At 31.7% G+C, this 15,303-nt stretch overlaps 1 long non-coding RNA gene across 1 annotated transcript in view; it reads right to left on the reverse strand.

Moving 5' to 3' along the window:
* Positions 1–15,303, reverse strand: part of LOC143072825 (uncharacterized) — a 32,360-nt gene that overhangs the window by 1,196 nt on the left and 15,861 nt on the right. Inside the window, exons 2-5 of the long non-coding RNA XR_012977328.1 lie at positions 1,644–1,708; positions 1,232–1,353; positions 790–954; positions 362–538 (exon numbers count right to left, since the gene is read on the reverse strand). This is a non-coding gene — a long non-coding RNA (uncharacterized LOC143072825). The remainder of the gene's footprint in view (positions 1–361; positions 539–789; positions 955–1,231; positions 1,354–1,643; positions 1,709–15,303) is intronic.

The raw sequence follows: 15,303 nt of genomic DNA on the forward strand, positions 1-15,303 counted from the left end.
ATGATGAAACTCATAATAATAATAATAGTATACTGAAAACAATATAGAGCAGTATAATATTTTTACTGATGAAGTTGATATAGTTAAATATATGAATTGTTGTACATTTCATAGCTGACTATGCGTTATTGGTTATGCTCAATGTCAAAGGCAGTACAGTGACCTTTCATAATAATACAAAAATATACGGAAGAAAACAATATATAGCAGTACAATATTTTTACTGGTGAAGATGATATAGTTAAATATATTAAATTTATGAATTGTTCCACATTTTATAACTATGCCCGATGTTGAAGGCAGTACAGTGACCTGTCGTATGTCTACTTTTTTCTTTCTTTTTTATATAAATAATTCTTACCTCAAATGTCAGATCTTTAGGTTCCTCTGGACGCAATTTCTCTCGAAGTCTGTTTACTGAACGCTCCACAAAGCCTGGGTTTGGTAGGTTGAAGTCGTCGTCGCTTACTACTTCCATTGCTGTGTCGACGATGTCACCAGCTGATACATACGGCTGATCTTCTGCTGCTTTAAGAGCCTAAAATATATACATAGAATATAATGTTTACCTAAAAAAGAACTATTAATCTGTATCTATAGTAATTTATCATTCATTTTATTACGTTTCCAAACTTATGTAATCAATAATTTATTTTGAAAGCGATAGTTACATTTACCAAAAAATTAAACCTCTTTAAATTCTTATTGATGATTAGTAGCCAGTATTTGATGAACAGATTTACTGAGAATTGCAGATATAAATTGAATTAATAATGTGTTCTTATATACCTTTGCTCTAACTACAATCTTCTTGGTAAGACCTGGATCACATGGATGCACATGTTGAATCTCCCCAGGAACAAATATGCCACCACGTTGTGCGACTGTTGCCTTACACCATAGGGACTTGCTACGAACACTGCAACGCCAGTGGGTGACTGTGGTGGTTGATCTCTGCAAAAATAAACATGAATTATAATATAACGATGACGCTATTAAAATATGTTCAACTGCTGTCTGCTCTTATTGCTGTTGTCTCTTTGACATATTCTTCAATTTCATGCTCAATTAGTATAAAAAAACATAAGCCCAGTTATGTTCATTGTTGAAGACCGTAATTTATCTAAATGTAACAATCTTGAAAGTCATTTGTCTCATTGGCACTTAAACCATATTTTTTCTTTTGTATTTTGTGCTCTAAATAATGAATTAGATTTAACTAATAACTAACCTTGACTGTGTAAGCAAAACCATCACTGCTAACTAGTTTCTTGAATCTTCTCTTACTACCCTGCTCTTCTATGTGTTATGTTACCCACAACGTTATCTGGAAGTTCTGGGTCTTCTATGTCACTATAAAATTAATTGAAAATCATAATTAGTTTTTATATTAAATAACTGTTTTCGAATATTTGGATTATCAAGATTTTATTCATAACCTCAGACACATACTTGTGTACAAGAGGACAATATATACAAACATATTAATACATAGCAAGACAGGACAAACGAAACACAAATACATAGTATATTTTAAAAGACAATTGGTATAATTAGATTAAGTATTCAATCGGATTCAACAAACGTTTTAATCATTAGGATAGTCTTTCACATCTTTCGAATCTTATCTTTAAAAAACTAACCTTTCTACTATTTCTTCTACTTCTTCAATAGCCAGTGAAATATTGAAGGACTGGTCTGGTATAACCTATAAAATTAACACAAATGAACACAAGACCATTGTTTTATTAAAAAAAACTTATATACAAAATTACAGTTTGATTATATTAAAGCAAAAAAGAAATTAGAAACTTACCGGTATTACCGAGGATGCCACTTTGAACATTGAATTTCCTCATACTGAAGTGCATGCTGTCGAGGTCTAACATGTTGGTCACATACCACACAAGGAAAAGCCATTGTGATATTAAAAACTATTTGTTATTACACAAGATGAAAGACTTGTTAGCATCACAGTCAATTGAAAGAAAATGCTAATTACTGCTGATTAATGTTGATGTCTGAATTGTTTTAATATAATTATACCCAATACTCTTGAAAACTTGTAATAGAAACTTAATCAACCTAGTTTGTTCATGTTGTTTTATACTCATCTGAAATTTTTTTTTACCGTATACCTTTTACATTATAATAAAAATCATAAACATTTATGAATTACATTAATATATATCTTTATTTTCATTCCTTATGAAAATATTTTTTATTGGGGCCGGATCGACTTGGGCCGGATCGACCCGAAAGCCAAATTTTGAGCTTGTTTTTTTTTGTGGGAATGAGCACTGTTGAATAGTTTTAAGTATGACATTAATCTGTGGCAAATAAGAGTTAGAAATATTATTAAAAGGAAAATTAAAACAAAGTTTAATTTTGGACCCCTTATTCCTAAACTGTTGAAACCAAAACTCCCAAATTCAATCCCAACCTTCCTTTTGTGTTCATAAACCTTGTGTTTAAATTTCATTGATTTCTATTTACTTATACTAAAGTTTTTGTGTGAAAACCAAGAATAATGCTTATTTGGGCCCTTTTTTACCCCCAATTCCTAAACTGTTCGCACCCACTCATGTTCGCCCCCTTTCACTTTCGCACCCTACATGTTCGCGCCCAATTTTAATTGGTTTTGTGTTTGATAACTTTGTAATCAAATTTTTGGCAAGTGTATTCTAATAAGTATAATTGTTGTCATCGTCTCAAAATAAAGTGAGACAGCATTTTTTTTGTGTTGAACAAATCTTAATCATGTTTTGGATAGTGTATTGTTAAAAAAATTAATAATCCTTTCTAAATAAAGTGGGATTCTGTCAACGTTTTATTTTGTGCTGAATAACTCTTAATCATGTTTTCGTAAGTGTATTGCTATAACTTTTGTTTCATTGACTTGTTTTAAAATGAAAGGAGATTCTGACTACGTTTTTTTCTTCTGTGTTGAATAAATGTTATCATGTTTTGGTTATAATAGTGTATTGCTATATTTAATTGTGTTATTGTTTAAGGTCAAAGGGACCAAGCTGTTAAAAACAATTATCTTTTGTGTTTTTCATTTAAAATCTTCAAAGTTTTACTCATATTAAACTATAAATACATTCAGTATTTACACCAAAGCAACTTTAAACAACAATCATAATTTTCCAATTATTCAATTGGAATGTGAATTAAAATTGGACGCGAATGTGTAGAGTGCGAACGGACCTTGGGTGCGAACATGCGAGGTGCAAACGTGTAGGATGCGAAAGTGTTTTGGGTGCGAACGGACCCGATACCTCATAAACCTTGTGTCAAAATTTCATAGATTTCTATTCACTTAAACTAGTTATAGTGATAAACCAAGAAAATGCTTATTTGGGCCCATTTTGGCCCCTAATTCCCAACCTGTTGAGACAAAAACTTCCAAAAATCAATCCCAACCTTCCTTTTATGGTCATAAACCTTGTGTGTAAATTTCATAGATTTCAATTCACTTATACTAAAGTTATAGTGCAAAAACCAAAAGTCTTCGGACGCCGCCAACGATGCCAATGTGATACCAATATACTACCAAAAAAATTGTCAATTTTTGCGGTTGTATAAAAATGGTCTGACTTGTGCTTTCAAATCTATCTACTTTGTCTTTGAACAGGTTGGGCACAAGTCAGGAAATGTGGGATACATGTATGTCATGTATTCCCTGCTTTCAGGGAAAGTCCCTTTTTTCTGGTGTAAAACAAACCCAGTTAAAATGGGGGTTTCCTTTTTTAATTTATGGCATGAAAACTACAAAAGGGCACGTTATAACTGCATCAGTAGAATTCGTAAATACTTATTGAAAATATTTTAGGAAATACAAAACATTTATATAAAGTGAAGCCTTGTTTCTTCTAGAACTGGAAAAAAACATACAAATCTTTGTTTAGGAATCAATTGACCAAGCTGCATGATCCAGGTGTAACTGAACATAACTGAATTATGTTCACTTCTATTGAAAATTTTTATTCATTGAATTTAATTCCCAAGTGATTAGCATACATGTATCTTTTTGTCATCTCATAATTGATGGTCAAGGTATGAATTGGTGAACAAAGGAATTGTTTTGTGAGTTATGCGTCAAATTAGACTTGAAATAAGCTTAATTTTTTAACTAAAAAACACTTGCTATCATTAAGCATTGTTATCACAAGTAGAATGTGCCCTTTTGTAGATTTCATTACATTAAATGAATAGGAAAACAAGGTACTGTCTTTTTTAAACACCAGAAAACTGTGTTGTACACTAAATTAGAGTACAGGAAATACCCCACTTTTGTAGACTTGAGCCTTACCTGTTGAATTTTGTACAAATTCAATATAGAAAACCATATCAAGGAATAAAATAAAATAATTTGCCTACCTAGCTACACATACCCTAACAACCTCAGTTCAGAGAGGGGAAACAAAGATATTTTTAATATTGGCCCTACCGTTACCTAAAATCTGACAGTATAAAACAAGTCTTTATTGTTCACCACCTATGAAGTCATTTCAATTATCTCCCCTTAATACATTATATACAAAGTATAACCTACCATTACTTCAAACATTACTGAATATAACAAATCTTTTTGTTCACCCCTTATGAAGTCATTTGGATTAATTATCTCCCTTTAATACATTATACACAAAGTATAACTTACCATTACCTCAAACATTACAGTATAAAACCAATCTTTTTGTTCATCCCTATGAAGTCAATTGGATTGATTATCTCCCCTTAATACATTATACACAAAGTATAAAATACCGTTACCTCAAACCTGAGAGTATAAAACAATCTTTTTGTTCACCCCTATGTAGTCATTTGGATTGATTATCTCCCCTTAATACATTATAAACATAGTATATATAACCTACCATTACATGTACCTCAAATCCGACAGTATAATACATTATACACAAAGTATAACCTACCATTACCTCAAACCTGATAGCATAAAACATTTTTTTCCCCACCCCTATCAAGTCATTTGAATTGATTATCTCCCCTTAATACATTATACACAAAGTATATATACCTAGCGTTACATCAAAACTGACAGTACCAAACAAATCTTCATTGTTCAACCCCTATGAAGTCATTTAGATTGATTATCTCCCCTTAATACATTATACACAAAGTATAACCTACCATTACTTCAAACCTCACAGTAAAAAACAAATCTTTATTGTTCACCCACAATGAAGTGATTTGGATTGATTATCTCCCCTTTATACATTATATACAAAGTATAACCTTCCGTTACCTCAAACCTGACAGCATAAAACAATCTTTTTGTTAACCCCCTATAAAGTCATTTGAATTGATTATCTCCCCTTAATACATTATACACAAAGTATATATAACAACCATTACCTCAAACCTGACAGTATAAAACAAATCTTCATTGTTCAACCCCTATGAAGTCATTTAGATTGATTATCTCCCCTTAATACATTATACACAAAGTATAACCTACAATTACCTCAAACCTGACAGTAAAAAACAAATCTTTATTGTTTACCCACAATGAAGTGATTTGGATTGATTATCTCCCCTTGATACATTACATACAAAGTATAACCTTCCGTTACCTTAAACCTGACAGCATAAAACAATCTTTTTTGTTAACCCCCTATGAAGTCAATTTGATTGATTATCTCCCCTTAATACATTATACACAAAGTATAACCTACCATTACCTCAAACCTGACAGTAAAAAACAAATCTTTATTGTTCACCCACAATGAAGTGATTTGGATTGATTATCTCCCCTTGATACATTACATACAAAGTATAACCTTCCGTTACCTTAAACCTGACAGCATAAAACAATCTTTTCGTTAACCCCCTATGAAGTCAATTTGATTGATTATCTCCCCTTAATACATTATACACAAAGTATAACCTACCATTACCTCAAACCTGATAGGATAAAACATTAATTTTGTTCACCCCCTATCAAGTCATTTCAATTGATTATCTCCCCTTAATACATTATACACAAAGGAAATATAACAACCATTACCTCAAACCTGACAGTATAAAACAAATCTTCATTGTTCAACCCCTATGAAGTCATTTAGATTGATTATCTCCCCTTAATACATTATACACAAAGTATAACCTACCATTACCTCAAACCTGACAGTAAAAAACAAATCTTTATTGTTCACCCACAATGAAATGATTTGGATTGATTATCTCCCCTTGATACATTACATAAAAAGTATAACCTTCCGTTACCTTAAACCTGACAGCATAAAACAATCTTTTTGTTAACCCCCTATGAAGTCAATTTGATTGATTATCTCCCCTTAATACATTATACACAAAGTATAACCTACCATTACCTCAAACCTGACAGTAAAAAACAAATATTTATTGTTCACCCACAATGAAGTGATTTGGATTGATTATCTCCCCTTGATACATTACATACAAAGTATAACCTTCCGTTACCTTAAACCTGACAGCATAAAACAATCTTTTTGTTAACCCCCTATGAAGTCAATTTGATTGATTATATCCCCTTAATACATTATACACAAAGTATGACCTACCATTACCTCAAACCTGATAGCATAAAACATTTATTTTGTTCACCCCCTATAGTCATTTCAATTGATTATCTCCCCTTAATACATTATACACAAAGGAAATATAACAACCATTACCTCAAACCTGACAGTATAAAACAAATCTTCATTGTTCAACCCCTATGAAGTCATTTAGATTGATTATCTCCCCTTAATACATTATACACAAAGTATAACCTACCATTACCTCAAACCTGACAGTAAAAAATTTGTAAGGGTTCTGCGGAACCCAGTGTCTCGCCTATTATTGCAGTAAATCGCAGGCTCAACAACAATGAGGAAAAAAATCAATAAAAATATTCCTCTTGTTACTATTTTATGATTGTAAGAAAATGTAAGTCCATTTAAAAGTAAATTACAGAAAAAACGGAGTAATCTTTTTACAAACTTTACTTCTGGATACAATCTTATGATCATAAATAAGCTTCTGTCCAAGTTTGGTACAAACCCAGGATAGTTTAAAAAAGTTATTAAAATTCTAAAAACTTTAACCACAGAGTGAATGTAATGGTTCCCCGCAGAAAAACTAAGTCCATTTAAAAGTAAAATATGGAAAAAATAGATTTATTTATTTACAAACTTTACTTCTGGATACTATCTTATGATCATAAACAAGCTTCTGTGCAAGTTTGGTACAAACCCAGGAAAGTTTAAGAAAGTTATTAAAATTCTAAAAACTTTATTCACAGAGTGAATGTTTTGTTTCCCCGCAGAAAAAACTAAGTCCATTTATAGTAAAGTACGGAAAAAATGGAATTTTATTTTTACAAAAATTACTTCTGGATATTATCTTATGATCATAAACAAGCTTCTGTCCAAGTTTGGTACAAATCCAGGATAGTTTAAGAAAGTTATTAAAATTCTAAAAACTTTAACCACAGAGTGAATGTTTTGTTTCCCCGCAGAAAAAACTAAGTCCATTTATAGTAAAATACGGAAAAAATGGAATTTAATTTTTTTTAAATTTACTTCTAGATACTATCTTATGATCATAAACAAGCTTCAGTCAAAGTTTGGTAGAAATCCAGTATAGTTTAAGAAAGTTATTAAAATTTCAAAAACTTTAACCACAGAGTGAATATTTGTTGACGCCGCCGACGACGCCGACGACGACGGAATGTAGGATCGCTTAGTCTCGCTTTTTCGACTTAAGTCGAAGGCTCGACAAAAACAAATCTTTATTGTTCACCCACAATGAAGTGATTTGGATTGATTATCTCCCCTTGATACATTACATACAAAGTATAACCTTCCGTTACCTTAAACCTGACAGCATAAAACAATCTTTTTGTTAACCCCCTATGAAGTCAATCTGATTGATTATCTTCCCTTAATACATTATACACAAAGTATAACCTACCATTACCTCAAACCTGATAGCATAAAACATTTATTTTGTTCACCCCCTATAAAGTCATTTCAATTGATTATCTCCCCTTAATACATTATACACAAAGGAAATATAACAACCATTACCTCAAACCTGACAGTATTAAACAAATCTTCATTGTTCAACCCCTATGAAGTCATTTACATTGATTATCTCCCCTTAATACATTATACACAAAGTATAACCTACCATTACCTCAAACCTGACAGTAAAAAACAAATCTTTATTGTTCACCCACAATGAAGTGATTTGGATTGATTATCTCCCCTTGATATATTACATACAAAGTATAACCTTCCGTTACCTTAAACCTGCCAGCATAGAACAATCTTTTTGTTAACCCCCTATGAAGTCAATTTGATTGATTATCTCCCCTTAATACATTATACACAAAGTATGACCTACCATTACCTCAAACCTGATAGCATAAAACATTTATTTTGTTCATCCCCTATGAAGTCATTTGGATTGATTATCTCCCCTTAATACATTATACACAAAGGAAATATAACAACCATTACCTCAAACCTGACAGTATAAAACAAATCTTCATTGTTCAACCCCTATGAAGTCATTTAGATTGATTATCTCCCCTTAATACATTATACACAAAGTATAACCTACCATTACCTCAAACCTGACAGTAAAAAACAAATCTTTATTGTTCACCCACAATGAAGTGATTTGGATTGATTATCTCCCCTTGATACATTACATACAAAGTATAACCTTCCGTTACCTTAAACCTGACAGCATAAAACAATCTTTTTGTTAACCCCCTATGAAGTCAATTTGATTGATTATCTCCCCTTAATACATTATACACAAAGTATGACCTACCATTACCTCAAACCTGATAGCATAAAACATTTATTTTGTTCACCCCCTATCAAGTCATTTCAATTGATTATCTCCCCTTAATACATTATACACAAAGGAAATATAACAACCATTACCTCAAACCTGACAGTACAAAACAAATCTTCATTGTTCAACCCCTATGAAGTCATTTAGATTGATTATCTCCCCTTAATACATTATACACAAAGTAAAACCTACCATTACCTCAAACCTGACAGTAAAAAACAAATCTTTATTGTTCACCCACAATGAAGTGATTTGGATTGATTATCTCCCCTTGATACATTACATAAAAAGTATAACCTTCCGTTACCTTAAACCTGACAGCATAAAACAATCTTTTTGTTAACCCCCTATGAAGTCAATTTGATTGATTATCTCCCCTTAATACATTATACACAAAGTATGACCTACCATTACCTCAAACCTGATAGCATAAAACATTTATTTTGTTCACCCCCTATAGTCATTTCAATTGATTATCTCCCCTTAATACATTATACACAAAGGAAATATAACAACCATTACCTCAAACCTGACAGTATAAAACAAATCTTCATTGTTCAACCCCTATGAAGTCATTTAGATTGATTATCTCCCCTTAATACATTATACACAAAGTATAACCTACAATTACCTCAAACCTGACAGTAAAAAACAAATCTTTATTGTTTACCCACAATGAAGTGATTTGGATTGATTATCTCCCCTTGATACATTACATACAAAGTATAACCTTCCGTTACCTTAAACCTGACAGCATAAAACAATCTTTTTTGTTAACCCCCTATGAAGTCAATTTGATTGATTATCTCCCCTTAATACATTATACACAAAGTATAACCTACCATTACCTCAAACCTGACAGTAAAAAACAAATCTTTATTGTTCACCCACAATGAAGTGATTTGGATTGATTATCTCCCCTTGATACATTACATACAAAGTATAACCTTCCGTTACCTTAAACCTGACAGCATAAAACAATCTTTTCGTTAACCCCCTATGAAGTCAATTTGATTGATTATCTCCCCTTAATACATTATACACAAAGTATAACCTACCATTACCTCAAACCTGATAGGATAAAACATTAATTTTGTTCACCCCCTATCAAGTCATTTCAATTGATTATCTCCCCTTAATACATTATACACAAAGGAAATATAACAACCATTACCTCAAACCTGACAGTATAAAACAAATCTTCATTGTTCAACCCCTATGAAGTCATTTAGATTGATTATCTCCCCTTAATACATTATACACAAAGTATAACCTACCATTACCTCAAACCTGACAGTAAAAAACAAATCTTTATTGTTCACCCACAATGAAGTGATTTGGATTGATTATCTCCCCTTGATACATTACATAAAAAGTATAACCTTCCGTTACCTTAAACCTGACAGCATAAAACAATCTTTTTGTTAACCCCCTATGAAGTCAATTTGATTGATTATCTCCCCTTAATACATTATACACAAAGTATAACCTACCATTACCTCAAACCTGACAGTAAAAAACAAATATTTATTGTTCACCCACAATGAAGTGATTTGGATTGATTATCTCCCCTTGATACATTACATACAAAGTATAACCTTCCGTTACCTTAAACCTGACAGCATAAAACAATCTTTTTGTTAACCCCCTATGAAGTCAATTTGATTGATTATATCCCCTTAATACATTATACACAAAGTATGACCTACCATTACCTCAAACCTGATAGCATAAAACATTTATTTTGTTCACCCCCTATAGTCATTTCAATTGATTATCTCCCCTTAATACATTATACACAAAGGAAATATAACAACCATTACCTCAAACCTGACAGTATAAAACAAATCTTCATTGTTCAACCCCTATGAAGTCATTTAGATTGATTATCTCCCCTTAATACATTATACACAAAGTATAACCTACCATTACCTCAAACCTGACAGTAAAAAATTTGTAAGGGTTCTGCGGAACCCAGTGTCTCGCCTATTATTGCAGTAAATCGCAGGCTCAACAACAATGAGGAAAAAAATCAATAAAAATATTCCTCTTGTTACTATTTTATGATTGTAAGAAAATGTAAGTCCATTTAAAAGTAAATTACAGAAAAAACGGAGTAATCTTTTTACAAACTTTACTTCTGGATACAATCTTATGATCATAAATAAGCTTCTGTCCAAGTTTGGTACAAACCCAGGATAGTTTAAAAAAGTTATTAAAATTCTAAAAACTTTAACCACAGAGTGAATGTAATGGTTCCCCGCAGAAAAACTAAGTCCATTTAAAAGTAAAATATGGAAAAAATAGATTTATTTATTTACAAACTTTACTTCTGGATACTATCTTATGATCATAAACAAGCTTCTGTGCAAGTTTGGTACAAACCCAGGAAAGTTTAAGAAAGTTATTAAAATTCTAAAAACTTTATTCACAGAGTGAATGTTTTGTTTCCCCGCAGAAAAAACTAAGTCCATTTATAGTAAAGTACGGAAAAAATGGAATTTTATTTTTACAAAAATTACTTCTGGATATTATCTTATGATCATAAACAAGCTTCTGTCCAAGTTTGGTACAAATCCAGGATAGTTTAAGAAAGTTATTAAAATTCTAAAAACTTTAACCACAGAGTGAATGTTTTGTTTCCCCGCAGAAAAAACTAAGTCCATTTATAGTAAAATACGGAAAAAATGGAATTTAATTTTTTTTAAATTTACTTCTAGATACTATCTTATGATCATAAACAAGCTTCAGTCAAAGTTTGGTAGAAATCCAGTATAGTTTAAGAAAGTTATTAAAATTTCAAAAACTTTAACCACAGAGTGAATATTTGTTGACGCCGCCGACGACGCCGACGACGACGGAATGTAGGATCGCTTAGTCTCGCTTTTTCGACTTAAGTCGAAGGCTCGACAAAAACAAATCTTTATTGTTCACCCACAATGAAGTGATTTGGATTGATTATCTCCCCTTGATACATTACATACAAAGTATAACCTTCCGTTACCTTAAACCTGACAGCATAAAACAATCTTTTTGTTAACCCCCTATGAAGTCAATCTGATTGATTATCTTCCCTTAATACATTATACACAAAGTATAACCTACCATTACCTCAAACCTGATAGCATAAAACATTTATTTTGTTCACCCCCTATAAAGTCATTTCAATTGATTATCTCCCCTTAATACATTATACACAAAGGAAATATAACAACCATTACCTCAAACCTGACAGTATTAAACAAATCTTCATTGTTCAACCCCTATGAAGTCATTTACATTGATTATCTCCCCTTAATACATTATACACAAAGTATAACCTACCATTACCTCAAACCTGACAGTAAAAAACAAATCTTTATTGTTCACCCACAATGAAGTGATTTGGATTGATTATCTCCCCTTGATATATTACATACAAAGTATAACCTTCCGTTACCTTAAACCTGCCAGCATAGAACAATCTTTTTGTTAACCCCCTATGAAGTCAATTTGATTGATTATCTCCCCTTAATACATTATACACAAAGTATGACCTACCATTACCTCAAACCTGATAGCATAAAACATTTATTTTGTTCATCCCCTATGAAGTCATTTGGATTGATTATCTCCCCTTAATACATTATACACAAAGGAAATATAACAACCATTACCTCAAACCTGACAGTATAAAACAAATCTTCATTGTTCAACCCCTATGAAGTCATTTAGATTGATTATCTCCCCTTAATACATTATACACAAAGTATAACCTACCATTACCTCAAACCTGACAGTAAAAAACAAATCTTTATTGTTCACCCACAATGAAGTGATTTGGATTGATTATCTCCCCTTGATACATTACATACAAAGTATAACCTTCCGTTACCTTAAACCTGACAGCATAAAACAATCTTTTTGTTAACCCCCTATGAAGTCAATTTGATTGATTATCTCCCCTTAATACATTATACACAAAGTATGACCTACCATTACCTCAAACCTGATAGCATAAAACATTTATTTTGTTCACCCCCTATCAAGTCATTTCAATTGATTATCTCCCCTTAATACATTATACACAAAGGAAATATAACAACCATTACCTCAAACCTGACAGTACAAAACAAATCTTCATTGTTCAACCCCTATGAAGTCATTTAGATTGATTATCTCCCCTTAATACATTATACACAAAGTAAAACCTACCATTACCTCAAACCTGACAGTAAAAAACAAATCTTTATTGTTCACCCACAATGAAGTGATTTGGATTGATTATCTCCCCTTGATACATTACATAAAAAGTATAACCTTCCGTTACCTTAAACCTGACAGCATAAAACAATCTTTTTGTTAACCCCCTATGAAGTCAATTTGATTGATTATCTCCCCTTAATACATTATACACAAAGTATGACCTACCATTACCTCAAACCTGATAGCATAAAACATTTATTTTGTTCACCCCCTATAGTCATTTCAATTGATTATCTCCCCTTAATACATTATACACAAAGGAAATATAACAACCATTACCTCAAACCTGACAGTATAAAACAAATCTTCATTGTTCAACCCCTATGAAGTCATTTAGATTGATTATCACCCCTTAATACGTTATACACAAAGTATAACCTACCATTACCTCAAACCTGACAGTAAAAAACAAATCTTTATTGTTCACCCACAATGAAGTGATTTGGATTGATTATCTCCCCTTGATACATTACATACAAAGTATAACCTTCCGTTACCTTAAACCTGACAGCATAAAACAATCTTTTTGTTAACCCCCTATGAAGTCAATTTGATTGATTATCTCCCCTTAATACATTATACACAAAGTATGACCTACCATTACCTCAAACCTGATAGCATAAAACATTTATTTTGTTCACCCCCTATAGTCATTTCAATTGATTATCTCCCCTTAATACATTATACACAAAGGAAATATAACAACCATTACCTCAAACCTGACAGTATAAAACAAATCTTCATTGTTCAACCCCTATGAAGTCATTTAGATTGATTATCTCCCCTTAATACGTTATACACAAAGTATAACCTACCATTACCTCAAACCTGACAGTAAAAAACAAATCTTTATTGTTCACCCACAATGAAGTGATTTGGATTGATTATCTCCCCTTGATACATTACATACAAAGTATAACCTTCCGTTACCTTAAACCTGACAGCATAAAACAATCTTTTTGTTAACCCCCTATGAAGTCAATTTGATTGATTATCTCCCCTTAATACATTATACACAAAGTATAACCTACCATTACCTGAAACCTGACAGTAAAAAACAAATCTTTATTGTTCACCCACAATGAAGTGATTTGGATTGATTATCTCCCCTTGATACATTACATACAAAGTATAACCTTCCGTTACCTTAAACCTGACAGCATAAAACAATCTTTTTGTTAACCCCCTATGAAGTCAATTTGATTGATTATCTCCCCTTAATACATTATACACAAAGTATAACCTACCATTACCTCAAACCTGACAGTAAAAAACAAATCTTTATTGTTCACCCACAATGAAGTGATTTGGATTGATTATCTCCCCTTTATACATTATATACAAAGTATAACCTTCCGTTACCTCAAACCTGACAGCATAAAACAATCTTTTTGTTAACCCCCTATGAAGTCAATTTGATTGATTATCTCCCCTTAATACATTATACACAAAGTATGACCTACCATTACCTCAAACCTGATAGCATAAAACATTTATTTTGTTCACCCCCTATCAAGTCATTTCAATTGATTATCTCCCCTTAATACATTATACACAAAGGAAATATAACAACCATTACCTCAAACCTGACAGTATAAAACAAATCTTCATTGTTCAACCCCTATGAAGTCATTTAGATTGATTATCTCCCCTTAATACATTATACACAAAGTATAACCTACCATTACCTCAAACCTGACAGTAAAAAACAAATCTTTATTGTTCACCCACAATGAAGTGATTTGGATTGATTATCTCCCCTTTATACATTATACACAAAGTATAACCTTCCGTTACCTCAAACCTGATAGCATAAAACATTTTTTTTTTCCACCCCTATCAAGTCATTTGAATTGATTATCTCCCCTTAATACATTATACACAAAGTATATATACCTAGCGTTACATCAAAGCTGACAGTATCAAACAAATCTTCGTTGTTCAACCCCTATGAAGTCATTTAGATTGATTATCTCCCCTTAATACATTATACACAAAATATAACCTACCATTACCTCAAACCTGACAGTAAAAAACAAATCTTTATTGTTCACCCACAATGAAGTGATTTGGATTGATTATCTCCCCTTTATACATTATATACAAAGTATAACCTTCCGTTACCTCAAACCTGACACCATAAAACAATCTTTTTGTTAACCACCTATCAAGTTATTTGAGTTGATTTTCTCCCCT

Source organism: Mytilus galloprovincialis, chromosome 4 (genome assembly GCF_965363235.1).
Source record: "Mytilus galloprovincialis chromosome 4, xbMytGall1.hap1.1, whole genome shotgun sequence".
Taxonomy (NCBI): Eukaryota; Metazoa; Mollusca; class Bivalvia; order Mytilida; family Mytilidae; genus Mytilus; species Mytilus galloprovincialis.